The 27676-nt window shown below is 39.9% G+C and overlaps 1 protein-coding gene across 1 annotated transcript in view; it reads right to left on the bottom strand.

Annotated features, from left to right (window-relative positions):
- The window catches only part of LOC148538322 (dynein axonemal heavy chain 3-like), a 1025530-nt gene that overhangs the window by 557712 nt on the left and 440142 nt on the right, over positions 1-27676 (bottom strand). The gene's annotated exons all lie outside the window — the stretch shown is intronic.

The raw sequence follows: 27676 nt of genomic DNA, 5'->3' as shown, positions 1-27676 counted from the left end.
CCCCATGCTGCTAACGCTATATGAGCTACCCAGAAATCCCTGCGGGGGCTAGAGAGAAAAACAGATAGAAAGGTTCACCAAGTGCAATTGCACTTGGTGAACCTTTCTATCTGTTTTTTCTCTAGCCCCCGCAGGGATTTCTGGGTAGCACTGAAGGGCATGCATTGCACTTGCAGTGACGTCACCAGTGCCTGACAGGTGGCAAACGGGGCTCGGCAGCTGTCTCATCACTGGGGATATCTTCTTATTCATATAAGGGGTCGTATGAGGGGAGGATTAAGTTGCATATCTCCACATGAGAAAACTTCTGGAGGATCCACCAAAGAAACCTTGATGAGCTTCACAATTTTCTCCTGCCCATAAGTAGGGTACGCACCCACCTGTCTTTTACTATCTCTAAATGGTTGTCTTAAAACACACTTGGATATGTGACTAGGAGGGAGGCTTAAGATACCCAGATAGGAATTCCTCCACTTACCTATATGTGAGTTGGGGCTGCGTTATTTATATATATATATATATATATATATATATACATATAAATAACGCATACATATAATTGTCTCTATGACATTTGGAACTATCTTCTTAAGAATTACACCTAAGAGAGACTTTGTGTTTGTTTCCCTTTTTTGTCTTCTGGAGACACATAACACGGAGGACCCTAGAGGAACTCCATCACCTATGAAGAAGGAAACTTAAGACTGAACTAAAGAAGTTTAAGAAGTTTGGTGTTTGTTTTATTCCTTTTTTCTGTGGATATTACCTTTACATTTTATATCCAGCGCCATCTTATGTTCAGATTGTTTTTGTTCTACATTGTATTTTGAGTGGGATGACACTCTTCTTCTAGACAATAGGAAGGCTGCAGGTGTTGCACACCCTCTCTTCACACACATTTTGTATTCCCATTTATCTAGAACTTCTATTTGAAAAAGTCCTTCCAAAGAAAATCTTTGCTTATTATAAGAGAGGAGAGAGTTTGAAGAAAATTATCAGAAATTGATTTGTCTTTACATTACAGAATATAAAACTTCAGAACTGACAATCAAAATTCTATCCTCAAATTGGCCTATTTTAAGATTAAATATTATCTAATCATATTCCTAATAAGCCTAATGTAATATTCAACAAAGTTCCAAAATTGTAACACCTAATATAATTTTTGGAACTAAATTTTAAACAACCATTGGGTTATTAATGGCAAATGTTTCTTTTCCATGCATCCATTGCAAAACATTTTCAGATAAAAGAATAGTTTAAATAAATAACTCCTTTTAACTGAAATACCACCTTTTTATTTTTATGCCTGATTGTTCATGTGGATAAATGTGTATTTGTTTGACTAAGATATACTTTAAAAATCAAAATGTTGGAAAATAGTACCTAAAATTGAACAAAAACAATTTGAAAATGTAATCATTGAAATTAATACTCTAACTCAATAACCAACATCTTCATAATTCAGAGTTGAACACAAACGCAGAGAAATAAATTAATATATTCACAAGTTGTATGTAAAGTACGACTGCCCCCTAATCTATGTTTGGTTTGCTACTCATCATCATCATTAATGCACACTTGCACCAACCTTTACTTGGTGCAAATCAAATGTTTATACATTATATAATCTTTAAAATAATATATATAAATAATATAATCTTTAAAATACATTGCTTATTAAACTATTTTATACATGGTTCAATCTTTAAAATATGTATTATAATGTTCATATAATTTTAATCCACTTAAATATTTCTAACATATTTAAAATTTTTATATAAGTTGTATAAATATATACTATTTATAGAGCTAAATGTAAGTGTCCGCGTTTTGAAAATCTTCAAGTATAGAGCTATACTCGCACATCTTTAAAACTCTCCATATGCAATAGGTTTGCGAGAACATATAAACTTGCATATTTTCTACACCCCCACAACTTTCAATGGCAAAACTTGCAATCCATATGTTTTGCAATTGTGAGTTTAGAACTTCTCCAATGTAATAGAGGACCTGATTCAGCATTGCATTATATGTGCTGGGGATAGATTCAGGCTTTCAGCCTAAGCCTGGGGTGCCCTGGATACCCCCTTAATTGGGAGGTCCTCATCCCCCCAGAGATCCTCTGGGCTGGGCTGACTAGCGGTCAGGTGCTGATTGCTTTGGCCGGGGGACCTGGTGAAAGGATGCCTTGGCAGTTACATTACAACCCCGCTAGAAAGAGTCCAGTGCTGGTTGTGAAAAATACATGGGACCCCTATTCATTTTGTTCCCTGTATTTTCACAATCAGGACTGATGCACTGAGCCCGGTACTAGTTGATGAAGATACAGGGGAACCCTACATTTTTTTACTGTGTATTTTCACAACTGGGACTGGCTCAGAAAAGCCCAGTGCTAGTTGTGTCCTATTACATTTGGCTCATAGACTTTGTATGATGTTTAACACAAAGATTGTTTCTTTTTTCTTGCTCTTTTTTAGTTAATGGGTTATTATTTATTAAGGAATCATTATGAATTATGTTGGACCCTCATTCACTTTAATTTTTAAACTTTTTTTTTGTTTTGGAAACATTTTAGTAAAATCCTATATAAATTATAATAGGATGTAGATTATTTTTTCTATATTAAATTATATATTATAATTATGCATTATATAATAATATATATTATATTATAATATATAATATAATTCATAAATTATTGTTCTATTCTAAACATTATTATATAATAAATATATAAAAATAACATATAATAGTTATTGTATAGTGATAACTGTCTCTATATGCTATCAGTAAAATGCATATATTTTTAATAGACTAAGGATTGCTTTTTTCTGTTCTGCATTGTTTATATTTTAAGAAAAGTCTGACACACTAAGAAATGTCTTTTTATCATATATATTTTATAATTAGTAATGATTATTCCTTATACTAGATTTAATTTCTATAATATGTTAATTATACACTATACAATACTACAGTAGAATCTGTATATAAATCTGTAGATCTGTGCATGAACTCGATGAAAACTATATACTGTTTCTGACGTATAAATACATTTATATTGTGATGCTGAAATTAAAATATGAGAAAATGTGATATGTTAGGTAATATAGATCTATTTTGAGGTAGAATTGTTGGCTCGTTGATGATTAAGTGGCAGTTGGTAGTTTAGCCTATCAGGTTGTAGGGATGTGTTTTAGAGCTAGGTGTTATGAAACACCTGCCTATTTTGTATAAACCCTCTAGAACCATATAATGAGGTCTTCTGCCTATAACAATCACCATTATTCCCTTAGAGATAGATGCTCTCACCGATACTGAGATGCCACCAGGTCTTAAACTCAGCGTAGTAGAGGTTTATACAAAATGACATGTGATTTATACTGGAATAATAGAAGACCTCTTGACACACAATACAACTGAATGGTTCAAAAAATATGTAGAGGACCACAGCAGAACAGCAATGGCAAACAATAACAGGATAGTAAACCACAGCATCAATGTTTCCAAATATAAGTCGGTGATACTTAGCAATAGGTGTATAACTCAGTTATCATGAAACTTTGGGTCAGACTGGCTAGGTACACAGCAATGCAGGAATCTAACAGTACAGGAACACCAGGAGGAATCAATCTATAACCAGCAATGCAACCCAAGAAGGACTCCCTTATAACTGAAACATAGGCAAATCAGGCATCTCCTATTGAGACCACCCCACTAATCTAATGAACCAATGCAGCTGCATGACTGCATGTAAACCCCATGTCTCAACTGCTAGGCAACAGTGAGACCAAGATCCATAGCGGGCGGCCAAGTCCTGGTTACCTAGCAACCTTCAGGACCATCTGTCAGTGTGGCTGGCATGATGGAGTGTCCTGGTCGTATGGTGATGACTGGGACCGCTAACAGGATGAGCCACTGTGGTGGCTAATAGCACTAGGTTATATGTGGGTTTGATTCAGAGGCATCACCAGGTCTGGTGACACCCAGTGCGCACTCTGACTGCCCCATTGTCCCTATGCATCAGTGGTGCAGCTGCACCCAAAAAGGGGGCATGGCCTAAAGTAAAAGGGGCGTGGTCTCACAGAGATTCTCATCACATCACTTCGGGGGCAGCCCAGCATAGCCGGAGATGCTGGGCTTCCCCCGGAGTCTTGGCTGTCAGCTCCTCTTCTATGACAAGAGTCGGGTGCTGCAGGAAAATGTCACACTGCAGCACCTGGCTGCTGTCACCCCCTCATGACGCCACTGGTTAGATTGAATTTGGTGTCACCTCCTCATGATGCCACTGGTTGGATTGAATTTGGCTCAGGCTATTTTCAGTTTGAATGTCCACTTGATAAGTAGAATCTCTATCATGCCAAATTTTACCATAAAATGTTACTGTATATTCAGTGATTTTCTTACCTTGTTTGCATTTTTCCCTGTTCTTTCTTGCAGTATCCTTCTTGTTCTTATCTGTTTTCCTCAGGTTTTTTCCCTCCTTTGTTTTGTCTTTTTCCCACTGTCCCTATCCTTATTTCTCAGTTTTTTAATTTTCATCTTTACCCCTTGTTAATCCCCTTTTTAGCATGCCCCATCTGCACCTCTCTGTTTTCTTCCATGCCACTTGACTGAGGTGGCCCACTCACCTCCACAGCACCACTTAGCTATAATGCGTAGCATGATTCATTGCCTCTAGTGAGACACAAGATGGCTCCCCCTCACTGTTAGAGAGAAGTGCGCTCCAGCACTGCATACTGGGCACTAGGACCCAGAGTCTGCAGGGATGTGTGACCTCTGACTGGATGTGCTTATACACATGTGCAGACTGCAGACATTTTACTGTGTAGAGTCTCTGTGTGGCCTAACAGTCACTTTCACATCTTTTGGGCTCCTATTGTGACCACCCTCTCAATAGGCTATATCAATACTCACGAGGTGCAGGATAGCTTAACCACCCTGTCACCTGCTTCAGTCCTGCCGGCCACCACCCTGAAGTTAGAAATAGACATGGTTCATGGCCTTTTATTAGCATCAATCTTGGCCTCTTTCTGATCACAGCCACAGGGCTTCGTGATTGAGTGGAGGAGCCCATCTTAGTAATGCCAAAGGCTTTGTAAATGGTGCCTTCCATTTTGAAACTGATGACAATCTTAGAGGATAGGGTGCAGCAGATTAATGAATATACCATGATTCTCCATTAATGAGGTGCAGCCTGTGCCAACCCATGAATTTCCAGTGGCACCTTCACCTGATTTTCCTTTTGACCCTGAAGGTGCTTCTATGTTAGGAGATGGTATACAAGTTGTGCTGGGGTTTCAGCTGCTGCAGCTTTCCCTATAGCAGCATCTTCACATTCAGTTTTTCTGCCCAGTGCACCACTTATGTAAGTCAACTATTGCGTTTTGCTCTGCATCTGTCAATTCTCATTTCCCTCTTTTTCATTTGTCTTTGCTTTTTTCTGCTCCTGTGCCTGCTGGGTATCATTTGACATTTATACTGATCAACTCATTTTCTTACTTTTTCTCCTTTTGCTATCATTCAGCCTACTTTGCCTTCTATTTTTCAACTATTTAACCCTTTAACTTTACTAAAAGGATTATGATGAGAAATTCAGAAAAAAAAGGAGATAAAGATACTGAGGTGTTGCTTGATGTCATATCGTTGTGTAAAAGTGAAGATGAGAATCAACCACTGCAAGGTCTGTGGGTCCAGGTAGACATGATTTATTTTCAGAGGTGAAAGGTAAATGTTTTGACTTTAATGGTTCTCCTGGTACAAGAGAGATAGGGTTTTTATCAGTCCTGTAAAATTGATGGAGATGGTCACCCCATCAAGAATTATAGAGGTGAGGGCAGGTGCATGACAAACCAGGGCATTATCCAGTCTTGATAAAGCTCAAATGCCTGCTAGGCTAAAGCAGTTGCAGAAGTGGTTGGGCTGGTATCCTCTGTGTCATAAAACCTATTTTGGTTTACATTGATTTCAGTTTGGGTTTTGTTAACCCATTGCAGAGCCATTGCATGTTTGCCTGGTCAAGCTGTCCTCCACCTATTTGGGTCAGCACCCCTGGGTGTTTCGCAATAGTTGCTTCATGCTGATGTATCCCCACTTACAAAGGTCCTGTATGTGTCAGTTCTCGAGCTTTATTTAATTAATTTGTAGAGATGAGCGATTCAGTTTTGATTCAGTTCTTTTTGTCAGCTTATAGCTAGTTCGGATCTGACGTATTGGCTGTCCAAAACGCATGAGCCAGATAGCTAGCCAATAAGATGATGTTTTCAGATCTGAGCATAACAAATCAAGACCAAGTCAAAACATAACCACTCATCACTACTAATTTAGGTTTGAATAGTGATGAGTTCAGAACTCACTCATTTAGAGTAGAGTCTGTGACTTGCACTGCTGCTTCCAGATTATGTTAATTTTCAGCAAGTGTTGCACTTTTGGAGTCTCAGCTTCCAAACTGCAAAGTGTCAACATATGAATGCCCAGCAGTTGTATATCTTGAAGTGCTGCACCATTAATTATGCTCTTGGTAAATTACCCTAAGTTTCAATACTGTATATATACTAAAACTACTGCTTAGCTCAAAACATAGTGAAAACTATTATTATAAAATATACCAATCCATTTGTGTTGTACTAGTAAATGTAACAATGCCAACAATTGTTCTGTTATCTCTTACAATAAATACCAGAGGTAATTTCGATAGTCACTCTGGTTATTAATAACACTTTCATTTTGAACTTCCTTTCCTCTGCACAGTTTCTGTGATGAGAGCTTGAGTGGATAGGAATGATGCATATTAATGGAGATTAAAATATGAATGTGTACTAAATAATTAGTGAGACTTTTAATTATTTTGCCACCAGGCCCTCAGCAGTGATAATTTAGAAGGAAGCAAACACATCCTATAACACTTAACATTTATTTTCCATCGAGTCTGTAACAAGAGCTTTGTAAAAACAATGGAAGGAAATGTGATTGGAATACCACTTACACAGGAAAATAAATCATGCATAATTTTTCTTATTAATTTGTCAGTTAAAAGAAGCACATTGTGAATCACAAAAGTTTGTCTTTTTCTCTTTATCAGAGAGTCATAGTCAGTTTGAGTTGAATCTCCAGTTGTTAAAGCTATGTAAATGCCTTATGTCACTTATTATGAGTGTGGGCTGACAGAAAATGGTCATAGGGGAATATGGGAAACTTTATTTATTCTCATTCTGCCACTTTCAACAAAGTATGCAATGAAATGAAACATCCTCAAGATATAAAAATAAAATATGTCTGGTAAGTATACAATGCCTGTACACAGCTCTGCTTACTGTATGATTTGTCCAAGCTTTTAATTTAATAAAGTGTAATACTTTTGTGAGATATTGTCAAAAATTTTCAGAAAATATAATTAACAATGGAATATTTTGGAAAACAGCTGGAGCATTACATAACCAAAATTACCAAGTACTTGTAATGCGCGGGATGGGTACGGGATGCCAGTGCTCAAGATCCCTGTGGTCAATATCCCGATGCCGGCATCCCTATAGGGTTGGGATACCGACACCTGTCAGTAGGTATCCTAACCCTTCCCCTAACCCTCCATCCCCTGCACCCTGAACTTAAACTCCCCCTCAGTGCCTAACCCTCCCTGCCTAGTGCCTAACCCTCCTCCCTTAGTGCCTAATCTAAACCCTCCCCCTAACCCTCCCTGTCCCCCCACTAATTACCTTCAGGATGCCAGCGGTTGGAATGCCGGCATCGGGATTCTGACAGGGGTCGGGATTCAGGTGCCGGTATTCTAAGTGTCGATATCCCATTTGCCAGGATTGTGATTACATACCGTAAGGCCCATCTATGGTACAAATGTCTTCCATTCATACCACTTTGTCATATGTAAAATATTCCAAGCAAAGATACTGCCCTTCTTTAATTTGGTCAAATAATTATGTTACTAGGGGGTATTATTTTAGCTGTGAGCTCATAATACCAAGATAATTCAAGGGCACCTAATAGTTCTTGGCCACAACTTTTTGTTTTTGGGGCATGCTTGGGGTAATCCTCAGATGTATCCAAATACACCTATCCTCAAATCACGCCAAATACTCCTGCTTGGAGCACCACAGATGATGTACCTAAACCATACCATGTGTCCTGCCATTTAGCTTTGTACCGAATTTACATCTTATTTGCATTTCTCTTTAGAATCTTTTTATTTGTTACAGCAGAGAGAAAGAGAGTGACTAACATTTAGAATGACTGATGAGTAATAGGTAATATAGAAATGTGAAAAAAATAAGCAAGCAGTCAAAAACCAAATAGTCTAGGAAAAACACTGTGAATAGCTACCAGAATATGAAATATCTGCTGTGATTGTTTTATTTTAGTATACACTATATGTTTGGTAGAAACCATACAAAAAGAGTGGAATAAAGAGAAACAGAAGGGGATGAAAAGAAAAAATAGAAGGAGGGGAAGGGAGATAAGGGAATAAACAACATGTACGAGAATTGCAAGTATAACAGAGCCATATGACCAATCAAGGTGACAAACTCAGTATGAGTAGATGGCAGACTGTAAATAAACTGTTGCATAGATGGAGCCATTATTGAACCTGGAAGAGGCTTATTATGTCTGCCATAAAATGGAGCTAGGAGATGGAGCAGCCTTAGGACCATGGAGGTTATACAAGCAGTTATAATAGTGGGGAAAAAATTAATTTGTATGGGGTCGTAGCTCAACCTACTTCAATTATCCCTAATCGTGGTAATCATTGGAGAAGCACATTTAGTTCTAATTTAGGGAGAATGGTCCAAAGTATTTAGGGTAGACCATACGAGCTCAGTAAACAAGTGTCTTTAAAAAAAAAAAAAATTTAAAGTAGCAAATCAACAGCGATAAGGTAGAATCGAGATGGATTATACACACGCAGATCCCATGTGTAAGTGAAGTTGCACAGTGCGAGCAACAAAGTGCTTACCCACACCTAAACAGCCTATAAAAACAATGGAACATATAAAGTAGTGAACACGTAAATAATAACCATAATGAAAAAAACTTTCACGGAACAAAAAAGAAGGAAAAAACTAACTCCTCCAATCAAAAGGTGTAACAAGAAGGGGAGCACTGGATAAAGGAGTTAGCAGTGTCATAGTAGAGACTCAGGAGATGGGGGGGCATTAGTCAGGGGGATGCAAGTTTAGTAAATCATTAACATTAAAACAATAAGAAAAACGAACAGTCTAACATTACAATAACAAGACAAATTAGTGTGTCAGGCAGATTCTGGATCCAGTAGTTAATCATCGGTCAAAGCAGGAGGACTGAGCTGCTGTAGAAGGTTCCTTTCCTCCGAAAGGACTCTGAATTGAGACTGAGCTGCTGTAGAAGGTCCCTATCCTCCGAAGGACTGTGAATTGAGACCTGTTTCCTTCCAACATCCACTAGTAGATAAAATGGGAACCCCCATTTATATTTGTATCCGTTATCATGTACAGTCTTTGTGACCTCTCGTAGATTCATACTTTAATCCCTGCCATTATTAATCGTGGATGGAGCCAAGTCCTGACAAATTTGAACCTTGACCTTCAAAAAAGATGTAAGGGTGGTTTTGTGGATAAATTCACGATGGCATCCTTAGTTTTAAACATAATGGAAGGATCACCAGCTTTATGTTTCTGGCGAAGGGCTCTATGGCCCTTTCAAAATGTTGAGCATGATTCAATAGGTCAGGAAGCTGAGAATATGATAAATGGTGAAGATAGGCTTCCAGATGTTGTTCAGTAACAGATTTCGGGAAGTTATGAATTTGAAGGATGTTTCTCTGTTCTATATTTTTGAGATCCTAATTTTTATCCAAGAGGAACTCAATCTCCTTGTAATGATATTAGAAATAAATTTCAATGCTGTGGTCTATTGAACAAGGCCAGCTAATTCCACTTCAATTGGATATCATAGCCCTCAGGTAATCCTTAGTAGCTAATGAGTCCACAGGAATAGAGGTTCCTATAGGTGCCATATTGGCATTGGTTGAAGGAGAGACAGAAGGAAACAGAGGACCTGTACAGGACAGCTAAAATCCCAGATTGAGTGCTGCGTCTGTTTTTGGAATCAGATTTGTGCATATCGGTGGCTGGTGTATTGTGTGCAGAAGACAGGCTATATAGAAAAAGGATAGCAACTTTGAATGGGCAGCACAATTGGATAGGAGCTACATATTAATCACTTAGCAGAGAGTGCTAGGAAATGGGGGCATGAAATGGAGTGGAGTAATCCAATAAAGGCAGACCAGAGGAGCCATTGGAGTGGGAATCCAGAGGATAGTATTGTCACTATTTCTAGGACATTGAAGAGGACTACAGTATATTACTGAAGAGAGATTCCTGGGAAGATGGTGGCATCCGAACAATACCTCTGAAGGCCACAAAAGACACAATAGGATGGTCAGGGAAATGGTTATGGGAGAGTCCTGGGCATCTTGCTACAGGGGGGGAACAGGTCAGATGTGAAGGTGAATGCCAGCCCTTTGGGATGCACAGCAGCAAAAAGACTGTCCGTGAGCCAGGAATCACTGACGGGAACTACCAGCATAAAGTAAAACCGAAAACTCTTACCTGATGAGGCCAGGCAGGGTAACAGCAGCAGGAGCTTTTCACGATCACTGTCAGCTTCCAAGGAGGGTATGTCTCTAGTGAATTTGCCCTACAGACAGGACCTGCCACACAATTAATGTCAGAAGCAGCATGAAGCCCTGGAAGAGGAACAACACCCAAGGCAGGTGAGACAGCTAGTACAGCATGATGAAGGAGAGATTTGGGAGGCAGGAGGATACCGGTAAGTGAATCCCTCAGACACGATGAAGCCTCCAGATGTCACAGGACACAGGTTGGGTTTAACCATCAATCAGGCTATGTTGGTCTGGCCAGGAAGGCTGCTAGAAGGGACTGGAAGGGCAAGGATGTGGCCAGTAAGCCATAGAGTAGGATCTTGCACCTGTCACAACTGTGTTCAGGGAGTGGGGATGAGTAAACCAGGTGGCAGAATGATCCAAGATGGCTCTGGCGGACAATGATGACAGAGTGGAGCTCCGTTACCAGGGAAGGAACAGCCCAGAGCTAGTGGAAAAAGCCTCAACTGTGTGTTCAGATGCATGGGAGGCCAGAGGTGAGTAAGTCGGGCTGCAGAGAAGTCAGTATCAGGAGGCAGGTGAGGGACTGTAGAAGGCACCAACTGAACTCCTCTAAAACAATGCCATCATCTTAGCCAGGCAGGCCCCTCCCCCTCTTATGTGACAAAAATAATGTGACAAAATACAATGCATGAGTAGACTGGAACTACTATTAGCATTGCATGCAGCAGTGTTCGACTTGGAAGCAAAACTGGGTTAAAAGGCAAAAGAATGAGGATTGATATGGGTCAGCAGTGCCATACATCTAGTCACGCAGTGTTATCCTTAATCTGCAACTTTATGCCAACTCTACTGCAAGACAAATACTAATTCTAGGTGCCCAGTACACTCTAAGTGACTTTGGAGGCAGCTACAATGCGACAATAGGTCGACAATAGGTACAAAATTCAGTGAATCGCTACTCATGGTGGAGTGTCTAAGTTGTGCCATGCATCTTGATCCATATGCACAAAAAATAGGGGTATGAGTAACATCTGTATGAGGCTAAAAAGTATCAATTTCTTATTAGATGCACTGACAAACATTTTAAGAATTGGAGGCAACACAAATCGAAAAACATTTCAAGACATGTAACAAATAGCATGCCACTTTATAATATATACTCAATCAAAAACCTAGGAACATAGGAAAAACTTATCTGTTGGCAGTGAATAAATATTTCAGTGCTCCTCTGTGTACTTTTGCGCACGCCTAAAAAATGTAGGGGGTGTGATCTCATGGGAAAAGTCCAGTTGTAGTGCTGCTTACACAGTATGCCCACAGTAGTAGTGCCCCTTACACATTATGCCCACAGTAGTAGTGCTAGTTACACATTATGCCCACAGACACTGTCAACCAAAATAGTAGTCTCAAATATCCATTCTGTGCGAAAAGTCTTTAAATTTACTTTAATTACTATAAAGTGACTTGGGTGCTACTGGAATCCTGGCCTGCCGGCGCGAGGGGCGCCACCCACCACCATGGCTAGTAGATGCATGGAGGAGCAGCACAGTCCTCAGGTCTGCCCGCCACAGTGCACTGCTAGTGCGACGCAACATCATGACATCACGTTGCCCGGCTCTGTAGCTGCCGAAGCAAAGGACCTACTGCCCTCCCCTAGCATAGTGGCGCAGTGCAGGCAGCTATGTTACCATGACACAGTCTAACTGCCACCTGCATTGGAGCTTTATGCATGGCACTGGCCGTGGCTAAGTCAGGGCGCCCTCCTCTTTGCGGTGCCCTACTCGTCCGCGTACCTAGCATAGCTATAGAACTGGCCCCGTCTGTTGATAAAATAATACATATATTTTAATAGATTTTTTTCAACATGAATCTCAACAACATTCTTAGTCAGGAGTTCTAATTTAAATTATTCTACATAGAAGCGTAACATCTAAATCACATATTTATAATGCTATAGTGGAATAAAATATATATTATACCTAAACTGTGAGCAAAAGAGAAATACAAAGATATTCAATAAAATAAATGCATACTATAATAAATAAACAAACATCATTATCGAGAAAAGCAGAGCAATAGACCACGTGATCTTAATTGAAAGTAGAAATATAGTGTTCATTCTGGCACCCTGTACGTAATCAGTGAAGAGGGCATATTTTAAATTTGAAGGGCAACATTTTAGAGATGATGTATCACTATAGCTACTGTAGCGATACGTCATGTATAACATTTTGCCCTTCAATATTAAAAAATGCCCTCATCACTCATTACGTGCAGGGTGCTAGAATGAACACTAGAAATATATCAAAAGAAGACAGTACTTGTTCACTTACTGTAGATGAGCTTCACCAAACTCATCTAGGCACTGATGTTTAGCTATTTGTTTGGACAGTTTCTAAACAGTAGAGACATGTTTTTGGTTTTGATTTTTCATAATTTTGGTTTTGTCAAAACCACCATCACATTTTGTTTTTTTTTGGTTTGGTTTTGGATTTCTTTAAAAATTGATAAGAAAAGCTAAAATCATGTAATTTGGACCTGTTTGTTTCTTCAGTATTATTAAGATCAATAACATTGATTTCCAGTGAATTTTCACCACCTCAAAGCTCACAATATCGTTTTCACCAATATTTTCACCAATATTGGCCAAAGGTAACAGTGAGCTGACTGGCTTGACTAAGTGACAGAGCAGCGGAACAAGCACATGGCAGTTTAAAAGAATATAGCACATCTATGACACATAGTGGCACAGCAATGGCCCTATATAATATTTTCATTAATCAAGAACTAATAGCCTAAAAGTAATAGCCTACAGAGGTGTCCTTACACATCTTTGCTGCAGTCACGCTTAAAAGCCCCTCTTGGAGCGCCAGGTCCCATGTGAATCTGCTAGCACCAAATGTTTTTTTGCTGAAAATGCATCTATGTTGATATGCCTTGTGATTTGGAACCAACAGCAGACTGTGCTGATTAATTTGATATGTGTAACTTGTATATCTGTGTGCGACTGAGTCTCTGAATCTGAATACAAAGTGCTACAATGTAACAGTCACAGCTTCTTTCATTCCATGTTCCATTGTGTTTCATATACAGACTCATGTGCACAGTGTCACATATCAAATTAATCAGCACAGTCTGCTGGTGCGTCCTAGTTGCATAATATTGTGACTTACTATAGCCCCATTTTTTGTAAAAAATTATGCCTGATACTAGCAGAGTGGCACGGGAAAAAAATGCATGGGGTTCCCCCCACAAATCAATAACCAATCCTGGCATTCGTTCATTACACTTTAAAAAATGTAACAGATAATCTGACAGAAAATCGTTCATAAAATCGTTGGTAATAAAATCGTTGTGTGTGTGTATGCAGCTTTAGACTTACATACTATAGAAAACATAAATGAGGGAAAAATAACCCCCTCACCAAAAATAAGCAGACCTCCCTTATAAACTACTTAACTGAAGATTATTTTTCAAAAGTGACCTACAAAATTGTCAGTTATTTTTATTTAATTTAGTAAAAAAAATCAAAAACATTTAAAAACTTTAGTGAAAAAGTACCCTAAAGTTGTCTAGTAACCACCGGTGACAATTGATCCTCCTGTAGAAATTGATCCACCAATAGTATTACCGCCCTAGTGGTAATAGATCCCCCAGAGACATTACCCTTTCCCTCATCCCCATGCCCATAGAACCCCATTGAAGTGAAAGTCCCTCCCCCCAGTGACAGCAAACCCCTCAGTCAAGAGAATCCTCTACCCAGTGTCAATAATTAATTTTAACGAATAAACAAGTGTTCATAGACTTCTTCAGTGGGCTTAGATATTCCCCTGTCATTAACCCCCTGGCCCCCCTCCCCATACAGTGCACAGCAGAATTGGAGACAGGTTAGACTGATTATCATTCTGCATTGGTCTCCTCTGAAATAGTGGAGGTACGGAGGAGCAAACAAGGTCACATTTCTTCAGAGACAGCTGCAGCAGGTAAATCTCTTAAATAGGTGCTGGGTGTGCAGCCTGGGACCTCCTGGACTGAGTGAACCACACACCCTGCACCCATTATAAATACACCACTGTTAACGGATCACACATTATAAAAGGTCAACCTAGATGGAAGTGTTCTGTGAAGGATTTTATTTAGGGACTGGTAGGTTTGCTGCCCCCTCAGTAAGTTCCACCACCCAGTGACCGCACTGGCATGGAAGTAGCTACCCATTGGAAGTATTCCATGATAATCACAGCTAGACAGGCAATCCCAGGGGGAGTTGTTTTATCTGTCTGGGGTTGCCAGTCCAGGCTGCATTTGCAGAGAGAGGGCTTCCAAAGGGAAGCCACTCCCCTGCTTTTATGGCAGCCCTACCTGGCTTCTAGGGGGTGTAGCCGATACAATCCCTAGCTGGTCTACTTGTTAATTTGTGTGCATATGACAGATCAGGGTCCCCCGCATATGCACATTTACAGACCCCCCTGGCCATATAAGTAAGGACCCACCACTGGAACGGTAGGTTCTTTTCTGCCATCAAATTCTATGTTTTTATGTCACAAATGTCCCTAAGTGTGTATGCATTGATCTTAAAATTATATGCAGCCCTTACTGAGTGGTACCCATTCTGTGTCATTCAAGTTCTTCCTGATGTATATAATTCTATTAATGATGTTTCTAGCACATTTCAGAAATCCCAGAATATACTGTATTGAATTACGTAGATGCCAACAGGTCTGATTAAGATAGAGATATTGCTGGTAGAAAACTATGGTGACACTAACCTGACAGCCAAGCTCAGCAAAAATTGGGCCAATTCAATGATCAAAATAAGGCAAAAGGGAAGTTGGCAGGATTCAGAAAATAATAGATACTGTATGGTTTTAAGTAATATTTAGAAAAATATTATAATGATTGTCAGCAGTGTATGTGACCTGCAACTTGTCTGTTCTTATATCTGTCATGAATTAATAATGAATTAAACTGGCATTTTAAGTAACTACCAAATAAAGTATCCTCACTGGTTCTAAAATATTGTATAGAGCTCCAGCAGCTGTATGAAGGTAGTGTGGACCTTCCTGTAATATCCCTAGGGATAAGTACGTATAACAAAAGCAAATAGAAAAGAGACAGTGCTTGGGGTAATAATACTTGAGGTTAAAAATTGCACTCTCTGCAGACAAAAAAAAATCAGCAATTTAATGATAATACTATATAAAAAACTTGAAAGATAAAATAACTCATAGTGACAAATAGCAGCAGCACTACAAGCAGGTACTCCGATGGAAAATCAGGAACAATGGGAATAGAGGCAAAGATGTCCTTCGCTTTATGATGTGGATTCTCATGATATCCTGGCATGCTAATCATCTTAATATATTGTTGCAGTGATTGATATACACGTTTGCACATTATTCATATATTCTATTTGATACTTTCAATAACATCAACTAAAGACATTGGGCCTGATTCAGACCCACTCGCGAGCGGCTGTCCGCTCGCAAGTGGGTCGATGTTGTGCACTGCGCATGCGCACGACGGCGGGAGCTCCGTCGTGCGCATGCGCCAGACGCGACGAGCGAAGGACTTTCCTTCGCTCGTTGTGTCTGATCAAAGGGGGCGTGCTGTCGATGTTGATTGACAGCACGCCCCCTTTGGTGGGCGTGCCGGAGGCGTGCCTCCCTGACGGGGGCGTTCCCAAAGGAACGCCTACCGTCAGAAGCCGGCCCACTGACATCACTAGTGATAGAGCCAAAATCACTCCGGGCCTTGCGGTTGAAAACCTCAACCGCAGGCTCCGGCTCACAGTTTCGATGGTCGCGATGGTCAAGACCATCGCGGCCATCAAACTGCACGCTCGTATAGGCTGTGGGTGGTGACCCACAGCTATACGAGCGTCCAGGAGGACGCTCCATAGTTATGGAGGACGGCCCTCATTCAGAGCGTGCGCTCTGCTCAGAGCGTACGGCTCTGAATGAGGGCCATTGTTCCCACTGTTCCTGATTTTCCATTGGAGTACCTGCTTGTGGTGCTGTTGCTATGAGATATTTGATCTATCATGTTTTAATGTAGTATTATTATTAATTTGTAGATTTTTATTTGGTCCGTAGAGAGTGCAGTTTTAAACTCAATTATTATTACCCCAAGCACTGTTTCTTTTCTGTTGGCATTGTAAGTAGATTAGGATAGGGGATTGGGGAGTTCAGGATATCGGGGCATTTTGAATATGTTGAATATGTATGTATTGCATACATATAATGTGAGCTTATCCCTCTAAATTATGTGGAACTGTTTATAGTTTCAAATTACAGGTTGAGTCTCCCATAACCAAATATTCCGAAATATGGAATATTTTTAGCATGACTGAGATAGTGAAACCTTTGCTTTTTGATGGTTTAATGTACACAAACTTTGTTTAAGGCACCAAATTATTAAAAATATTTGTATAAAATAACCTTCAGGCTGTGTGTATAAGGTGTATATGAAACATAAATGAATTTCATGTATGTACACAAACTTTGTTTGAGCCACAAAATTATTAAAAATATTGTATAAAATGACCTGCCGGCTGTGTGTATAAGGTGTACATAACACATAAATACATTCTGGGTTTAGATTTGGGTCCTATTCCCAAGATATTTCATTATGGTATGCAAATATTCCCAAATACAGAATATTACGATATCCCACATACCCCTGGTCCCAAGCATTTTGGATATGGGAGACTCAACCTGTACCTGTTGTCATATTAAGCTGGATCTGTCAGATGACATTATCATGTTCTATGGCATGGTATAACTAGTATAATCAGACAAATAATTGACATGTTTATATATACCTTGTTTTTTTATTATTTATTATGCTCTAGGCCAGAGGTTCCCAAATGCCATCCTCAAGGCACCCCAACAGTTCAGGTTTTAGAGATATCCATGGTTGAGCACAGGTGGTTAAATCAAATAGTTTGAGGCACTATTTAAGTCACCTGTGGTCAAGTATGGATATTCTTAAAACCCGGACAGTTAGGGTGACTTGAGGACTGAGCTTGGGAACCTCTGCTTTAGGCAGCTGTAGCTTGCACCATATTGTTCTCACATTGGCTATCCCATGGTAAGCAAGATTTGTAAACTATAGTCATCATACTGAGGGATATTTTAAAAACATCCAGGCCCTCCTACCTCCAAAACGATCTCATCTTCACTACCATCTCTGAGACAATGAGTAATGATTCCAGCCTCCCGTCCTGGATGTACAAACAAATCCCCCTTCCTCTGCATCCTCACCAGCTTCTCTCTATGGGGCCTATTTACCACAATCTGCATTTAAAATGTGGTTGTGTTATTATATTTTCACCTAAGTTTGCATTGCGAATTTGGGAAATATCACATGAATGTTTTCAAATTTACATGCAGGGACAGAGCTTGTGAGAAAGCTCTGTCCCTGCAAATTCCCTCCCTGCACTTCTCAGGGTATGTTTCACAAAAAGAACTGTGATACTGTGAATAGGCATGCACCACCTGCTACTCCCACCCTGCCCCACTGACACTTACCTCGGTGATCTGATGAGCTCCTCGGTGACCTGGTTATCTGATCGCTGGGCTTCTTCTGTGACCCTGATCTGTGCAGTAAAGTTGAGATACCGACCTGAACTCTCAGGTCACAGGACAGATCAGATGATCGTTGTTACAGCAGGAGCACAGCAATCAGCTGACTGGGTCACAGAGAAACTCACCAAAACCGGTCACTGGGTGCAGGTAAGTGCAATATTTTTCATTGTGATCATTCTGTGGTCTATCAGACACACATGGCAGATCACAGAGCCTGTTCCCTGTCAGCAGGCAAGGTAGGTTAAGCTGGAGTAAGGGAAATGGGAGGGGGAAGCCTGAATACCGCCATCTCTAGATAGCGTCATTATCACAGGTCTCCCTTCCGGTATTTTTTTTTTTTTACAATTTCTTGTAGTAAAGGGAATTTAAGGGCTTGGAGGGTTTTTTTTACTAAAACTACTCCAAAAGCACTTTGATCGATTTAAGTGATTCTAAAATAATGGGAGAAAGGTGTGAAAACACCCAAATTCACATTACGTTAGTAAAAAAAAAGATTGATAAATAGGTCCCTTAATCATTTAAAATTGCTCACATAGCAAAAATCTCATGACTACTATAACTCCTTACGAATAATAGTAGATGCATCAAATCTGAAGGATATCCGTGACTGCAAGGACATCTCTAAGTAGTTAATATTTATAAAATAAATGTAAATGAAATTCCATTCATGCATAGTTTATTATTTAAGAGCTTTGAATAAGCCACACTTTACATATTGTCATTGGGCTGCTTAGAATGCAAATTCAGATATCTCAATGTTAGGCTTTGATTATTGTTGGATCTTTGCAATTGCCTATTATTAAGCCTAAAAGCTCAATGTATCCTAATTAAAGTGCAAATATTTTTTTATTAACATATGAAAATACCTTGTTGATCAACCAATGTATAATACATATAGAGCCTTTAACATAGCATTTGAACAGCTTTAACTTGTCATATATATATGTAAGTTAAATAAAGTTCTTATATCATGCCTTAACCTTTGGTCTTGTACATTTAGTACTCTTTACATGACAGCTGAATACTTGGAACTACAGTAGAAGCCCACTGAAAAGCCATTAATAGGGAATAGTAGATTCTGACAGCTACTTATACAGTTCATTCGTGTTATCTTGTCATTGTCCACAAATAAGAACTAAAAGTAACTTTTAGAACATAATAATCTTCCATAAGCTCAATTGATTTGCAACCAATTGAAATGCTTAGAAATGTCTTTATGAAAGAACATGTACAATAAATATATGACTTTTCATTTAAACCTCAGTTTATGTGCTATTCTGATCTTGTTTTCCTGTGCTGTAATAAATGTAAATGTCTATTATCTGCAAGCAGACTGTATGCAAAAGCAGGTAGGGCTATTTGCCATGCTGAATGATTAGTGATTTTATTCTGACAGCCAAAATAAAATAGAGTAATCAACTTCAATTAGTGAAACAAATACACTGATTTAACCAATGCAGTCTTTTTTTCTTTTACAAACAATGTATATATCAGATCTGATAATAGAGACATATTTTAAACTCCTTGCTCTACATAAAATGTAACAGTGAACCAGGTGACATTTGTTTCATGATTATAGTAAAAGCTTGATAAGCAGCAATTTAGTAACCAGACAATTAGCAGGGAATAATGCTAGCAATGGTTGGTAACCGCAGGTGATAACCCGTGATAAATGCTACCCCATGTTCTCTGTCATTTGTTACTGTCTGCTTTGGATCTAAATGTGAAAAGGAAAAATAACTTTCAAGAACAAAATGCAAATTGCTATATAAGCCATGCGTGCTAGACCAAATTGTCCTTAATTAAGAAACATAAACAGTTTATACAGCTTAAAAAATATAAACAATGCACAGCAATGATTTAATGAAATGTTATATGTCTGCATGTATATTTGCGGGTAGAATTCTAATTGTATGTCCCTGAAGTTCTTTGTTTCTTCTGAGGAGAAAGGCTAAAAACATGTTATTTTTCTTTAGTATATAGAATGCTGGAAGGCGTGTTCCATAGGATTTGTGTAATTTATTTTTTATTTTATTTTTATTTATTGCAGGTCATAGAAGCTGTGATAAACATATGAAGGAATAAGTAGAGAGGGTCAAATCATTCAGAGCATACAAAAAATAAACTGAAATGAAAGCAGTGAGGAACTAAGGGGCATATGTATCAAAGCTTGATGTGAGATAAAATTGTGAAATATATATCACCAACCAATCAGCTTCTAACTTACATTTTGCAGGCTGTGCTTAAGAAATGATAGTTTGGAGCTGATTGGCTGGTGATATATATTTCACAATTTTATCTAGCATCAAGCTTTGATACATACAGTGGAGCAAAAAAGTATTTGGACAGCCACCGATTGTGCAAGTTGTTGCACTTTAAAAGATGAGAGAGGTCTGTACTTTCCATCAAAGTTAAACTTTAACTGTGAGAGACAGAATCAGAACAAAAAATTCTGGAAATCACACTGTATGATTTTTAAATAATTTATTTGTATATTCTTGCGGAAAATAAATATTTGGACACCTTCCAACCAGCAAGAATTCTGGCTTTCACAGACCTGTTACATCTTCCTTATGCTGGGCAAACACAGCCAGATAAAATGTCTGTCAGACCGACAGACATTTTAACTGGCCGGCTGCCAGCCGCAGATGTCGCCGGCATACACTGTGAGAGAAATCTCACAGTATATAGCCCGACATCTGCGCTCCGCCCCCGGGGAAGGAGACATTTCCCTGTTCCTTCCGTAGGAAGGAACACAGGAAATGTCTGTCTGTCGGCCACACTAGGCATACACTGCCCGATGCGGCCGACAGTTACCGGGTAAATATCGCATCGGACGGGCATGCTGGACAATCCTGCATGCCCGACTGAGCAATATTTAACCCTCGGTCGCCCGCACACATGCTACAATTACCGGGGCAATCCGCCAATATCAGGCGGATCGCCCCGATAATTGTAGCATGTATGGCCAGCATTAGGAAGCTCATCTATCCTCCACTCGTTACCTGTATTAATGGCACCTGTTTGAACTGGTTAACTGTATAAAAGACACCTGTCCACACCCTCAAACAGTCAGACTGTAACCTCCCCACCATGGCCAAGACCTGTCTAATTACACCAGGGACAAAATTGTAGACCTGCACAAGGCTGGGATGAGCTACTCGACAATAGGCAAGCAGCTTGGTGAGAAGAGATCAACTGTGGGCACAATTATTAAAAAATTGAAGAAATACAAGATCACTGACAATTTCCCTTGACCAGGGACTCCATGTAAGATTTCCCCTCGTGGGGTATCAATGATCTTGAGAACGGTGAGGGATCATCCCAGAACTACATGGGGGGACATGGTCAATGACCTCAAGAGAGCTGGGACCACAGTCCCAAAGGTTACCATTAGTAACACACTACGTCATCATGGATTCAAATCCTGCAGCGCCCGAAAGGTCCCCCTGCTTAAGCCAGCACATGTCCAGGTCCGTCTAAAGTTCGCCCATGACCATCTGGATGATCCAGAGGAGGATTGGGAGAATGTCATGTGGTCAGATGAGACCAAAATAGACATTTTTGGTATAAACTCCACACGCCGTGTTGGGAGGGAGAAGAATGATGAGTGGCGTCCCAAAAATACCATACCCACTGTGAAGCATGGGGGTGGAAACATCATGCTTTGGGGATGCTTTTCTGCAAAGGGGACAGGACGACTGATCCATATTATAGAGAGGATGAATGGGGCCATGTATCGTGACATTTTGGGGAAAAACCTCCTTCCCTCAGTAAGAGCATTGAAGATGCAATGTGGCCTGGTCTTCCAGCATGACAATGACCCCAAACACACCACCCGGGCAGCTAAGGAGTGGCTCTGTAAGAAGCATTTCAAGGTCCTGGATTGGCCTAGCCAGTCTCCAGACCTCAACCCCATAGAAAATCTGTGGAGGGAGTTGAAAGTCTGTGTTGCCTCGCGACAGCCCCAAAATATGACACATCTAGAGAAGATCTGCATTGAAGAGTGGCCCAAATACCTGCTGCAGTGTGTGCAAACCTGGTCAAGAACTACAGGAAATGTTTGACCTCTGTAATTGCCAACCGAGGTTACTTTACAAAGTATTGAGTTAAACTTTTTGATTGTCCAAATATTTTTTTTCCAAAAGAATATACAAATAAATTGTTTAAAAATCATACAATGTGATTTCCAGTTAAAGTGTACCTATGATGGAAATTACAGACCTCTCTCATCTTTTAAAGTGCAACAACTTGCACAATCGGTGGCTGTCCAAATACTTTTTTGCCCCACTGTATGCCCCTAAATCTGCATATAAAGTCTGTGACCCATTGCAAACAAAAAACCTGTGAAAAAGGTAAATTTACAGTAAGAAATATAGACATTGTATTGCCAAGAGCAAATAACAAAAATGCTGCTGGGTTTTTTGGTTCAGTAGAGAGATGATATGTGGGGTAAGGGACCAAGTAAGGGAGGTGGCGGAACTCTAGGCAGCTCCAACAGCATAGTCCTAAATGGGGAAAAGGTAGTTGGGAAGGGGGGGAGCAATCACAGCAATGTTGGGACCATAAATAGGGTATAATATAAAAATGCATCACAAAAAACCATGTATACAGTAGAAGTCAAGAAAATAATGAAAGAGTTAGAAGGTGCCAGGTGGGTTACTCTTGTTGTACATTATAAGTACCATGGATCCCATACTTTCTGAAGTTTGCTCTTGAAGGTTGCAGGGCTTTTTCAGAATCAGAATCGCTGATATTCAGTCACTGGCTATTTGAAGTTTAGCTGCATTGTACATGTGCTGGATAAGTTTATCTGAGGATTTAGCTATTGCTCTAACAGGTTGGCACAGTAATATGATCCGAGGGTCTTTCGTTATTTGAATAGCCATAGCGTGAGCAATCAGAGCCCATAAATCATCCCAAGAATGAGATATAAGTGGGCAGTCCCACCAGATATGGAGAAAGGTAACTCTTTGCCCACAGTTACACCAACAAAGATCAGACATTTGGGGATAGATAGAGTGTAATATCGTTAGAACCAAATACCATCTAGCATATTTATTATATGTATTTTCCTGTATAGCTGTGTTAATAGAGGGTTTTGCAATCTGTTGACAAATGAACAGCTATCCATCCTCATACAGCAAATCTCCCAGGTCTCATTCCCATGCCATTTTTAAATGACACCATGGGTGGGTAGGGGGAAGACAAGAGATAGCTATATAGTAGCAAGATACAGCCTCGACGTCTAGGGTTATAGATACAGTGCCGTTGAAATGGCGTCAGAGGGCGAAACTTAGATGATTGTTTCTAGGCTTGTAGGAAACTTTTTTAATTGGATATAACAGAATTGGAGGGTACTCAGAAGGTTTTACTTTTTGCGTATGTCCGCAAAAGATCACAGAACTTATTCCCCCGTTATGTGGAGGAATCTATTCAAACCCACCATTAACCAAGGTTGGGTGAAGACCATAGAACAGGGAAACAGAGAATATTCCCTGGGCAGTGTAAGTGGAGAAGGATAAGGGGCCAATTCAAACTTTTTGTTCAGTGTATTCCATATACCCAAAGTGAAGCAAATGGAGGGGAAAGTGTAGGCTGAGACTGGTCTGATGCTCCTAGGGATCCAAGGCAGAAACCCCACCCCCAAGACCTCCAACATTGCATCCTTAATATCAATCCATTTCTTGACTTCAGGTGCTGCTAGGCAAGAGATGGATAGCTTGGTAATATTTGTCAAAGAGTGGAAGGCCTAGACCCCTATTGTGTTTGGATTTAGCAAAGCAATTTTTACTACTGTATGTATGTTTAGGTTTTTTGTTATTCCAAACAAATTTGCTGCATATGGATTGGAGGATGTGAAGGAAAGAACCCAGAACTGTCACTGGTAAAGTTTTAAAAAGATATAGAAGCCTGCATTGCCAGCATCACACATAATTAAATTGACCCCACTGACTTTTAACAAGCCGACTGACAGCATTTATTTGAAATTGTGTAATGTCCGATAATAAATGCCATCATTCCTCCCAATTCTTCTGATTTAGGAGAGACTGTCCCAATTTCAGGATTCTGTTCCATTATCCCCAATGTAAGAGACAGCCCGATATCTCATTCTCCAAACTTGGGGGACGAGTTGTTATACAGTTAGTAGTTTGCTTATTGTATGGCACAGATACACAAATAAACAGCATGAAAGAACATACCACCAATAATAATGGCGTACAGCACCATGTGTGTGTATGGCTTATGGTCCTTTTATTCTCATTGCACCTCAATAAGTGTGAGGTCGCTACCTTAAATAGATTTCCTTAATGAGCACCTGTTCCTTACATACAGTGGAAATAGTCATTTTGTGGGCTCAACTAATATTTGATGGGAATGTAGAACCATAGGCATCACTGAGACACTGGTTTCTAATGCATTGAGAAGCTTCATTGTCTTAAATAATAGCACAGACAAAAAAATGTTCAATAGGTGTGTTAGCCAATGTCTAATGGACGAAATGTAAAACTATTATATTTAATCCTCAACCCTACACAGACATCAAACACTTCAATCCAGTGCTTGCTACCCTCCCCTCACCTAATTTTCCCTCTTCGACATGTAACATTTACAGTAACTTTGTGTGGTAGAATACCATTTGGTTTTCAAAAAATAATTTGCACATTGTAAGATATATAGGCTAAATGTAATAGAGTGCGAGCCGGCACCGCTGCTGGAATACATTCGAGTATTACTTTATCTTTTAAAACAGCAAGCATGCTTGCTGCAATAAATATACCAGAATACTTGCATGTATTTCGGCAACAGCGCTGGCTCGCACTCTATTACATTTAGCCTATAGTGTCGCCGTCTCCATAAAACTGTAGCAGGCTGGAAGAAGGTAGAGCACCAACTCACCTTAGAGTATGTTTTACATAGCATCCAGTGCTATATAGGTCCAAAATTTTTTTTTTTTTACTTCCTGAATATCTGGAGGCAGACATATTTTTTTTCACTGTGCTATTATTTAAGTGAACCATACTTCTCTACTTTCCTGAAATGTCCAGGAGTCTCCCGAGAATCGGATGGCGCTCCCGCCATCGGAAAAGTAGGAGAGTCTCCCTGTGCCGGCTGTCACCATTAAGCACTCCCCTCTCACCCATTGCTGCTGTACCCCCCTTGGCAGGGGGTGCCAAAGTCCATTCCATCTAAAGGGGAGGTTCTAAACTAATATTGTTTTAATAAAGCTAAAACTTTTTATTCTTGCATAATATGAATCACTTATCTTTTAAGCACCAAATATGCGATTAGACCTCTGTGAAGGTAAATAATTATAGAAGACTTATAATTTACATTGAGAATTATAGCATCTGTGCTAACTACAATATTTTCACTCCAATTTCCGATACATATTACACTGTTTGGTTGTTTTTGTTTATCCATCTATGAAATGATGGAATGGTTAGAAATATAGAGAAGAATCACTGATTCACTGATACCCCTTTTCCACCAAAATTCTGGGTCTGACCCAGAGTTGTAACAGTGTTCCTATCCGGATCAGGCCCGGAATTTTGCCGGCGCCGACTCGGGATATTCCCGAGTCAGCGCCGCTCACACCGGAGTCGGGTCTGCATAGACCCGGCTCTTCCGGCGTGTAAGTGGTCGCTTGGAGATGATGTCATCTCCAAGCCCCACTGAAGCCGGACCAATCGGCCGGCGTGCAGCGCACTCCAGGTCATTGTGACCTGGAGTGCGCTGTTCTCACAGCAGTGTTTCATGGGCTACGCCCATGTTAAACCCTGCTATTTACCTGGGTTGGATTGCCGGGTCACTCGACCCGGCGATCCAACCCTCTCCCCTTTTACACCAGAAAGCTGCCCGGGTTAACCCTTCAATAACCTGGGTTTTAGCTCCGGTGTAAAAGGGGTAGTAGTGTGCAGAAAGGAGATGCTACTTTGAATTCTCTACAGTACCCATAATCCTAACACTTTCTCCAATGCCCTCACTTTTCTCTTTCTTGGTGGAACAGCAATTGCGCTGGAAAGATAAATGTGTCACTGTATGCAATGCACCCCAGTATCATGGACCCCTCCTGCCATACTATACTGTGCTTACTGTGTCCCTCCCATTGTGCACCAATTAGAGAAGTTCAGGTGAAAGAAAAATAGTGGTGAGATTTCTGTGTAGAAAATTTAAGCCCAAAGGGGGTATGTAGCAAAGCTGGGAGAGAAATAAAATTGTAATAAAGAAATTACCAACCAATCAGCTCCTAACTATCATTTTTAAACACAGCCTGCAAAATGTAAATTGGAAGCTGATTGGTTAGTACTTTATCTCTCACAATTTTATCTCTCCCCCAGTCTCTTTGAAAAAGCCCCCGTTGAAAGGGGCGAAATGCGTTAGAGGATTCCCCCCTACTACACAGCATTTCCTACTTGTGGATGATCTCCAGTGGTACCGCCAGCTGGTTTGTTTGCAGCCACACCTTGTTCTCTGCGGCGACATTGCAGAGAGGCATCGGCATTGTTGCTTTGGCTGGGCAGTATTGTCAAGTGAATAGAGACGAGGGGAGACTGAGGGACTGCTGATTCCAAATACCTGCTCCAACACCTGCTCACTTTGACTGGAGAAACCGACTCCCACTACATACAGCGGCGCTGCACTGCTCGACCTGTTTTAAGGACAGCTGAGGATAACATATCAGAGCAGCAGGAGCCAAGGGAGATGGTATGATTGTTTGTGCCTAGCCATATTTGCTATAGCACTAACCCATTTCATTGGAGAAATTGGCATTCTTTTACTCGTCTCAACGCTATATTACCTGACCTGTACAACGGATTAATATTACGTCAACACAGCGGTTTTACAATATTCAGCTGGCAAGTCAGTATATGACATTCAACTGTCGTGTGGTGGTTATAGGATCAATATTCTAATTGGACTGCTCTTGGTTTTTTACCCCTTGTATTGATTTAATAAATTCATGCCATATTATGCACAAGTAGCGAAGTGGATTTTAGTGTAGAGATATATGCTCAATAGAGGTCTATTGTTTTGTGTATTGTATATTTTGAATAATGTGAGTTGTATTTGTCTGTAGATTATGTGTATTTGTAATTGTGAACAAACATCGGATTAAAAATGAATATATTAACATATTAGTACATTTTTCCTATCTTGGAGCCATGACTGATTTATGTATGCATGTGAAGTCTATCTTGCAGTAGATCTATATATACTAGACAAGTCTGATACATATTGAATTTTTGTTTTTTTATGGGTGTTCACATATACCATCATTTTAGACTTACTGCTTTTAAGTAACCGTTTGTTGCACATTTATTTGGTAAAATTTGGAATTCCAGATTAGCGCCGGGATAATTGGTTTGGTGTGTGGTCTCTCCCAGCTTTGATAAATATACTTTGTTTTATGAACACTTCCCAGTTTTCCGATAAAAACATATGTTAAGCGCTAAACTTATAACAGAAAATA

The sequence above is a fragment of the Taudactylus pleione genome, unplaced genomic scaffold, assembly GCF_031769625.1.
Source record: "Taudactylus pleione unplaced genomic scaffold, aTauple2 ptg000040l, whole genome shotgun sequence".
Lineage (NCBI taxonomy): Eukaryota > Metazoa > Chordata > Amphibia > Anura > Myobatrachidae > Taudactylus > Taudactylus pleione.
The sequence above is the reverse complement of the archived record's forward strand: the minus strand, read 5'-3'. Positions and strand labels throughout refer to the sequence as shown.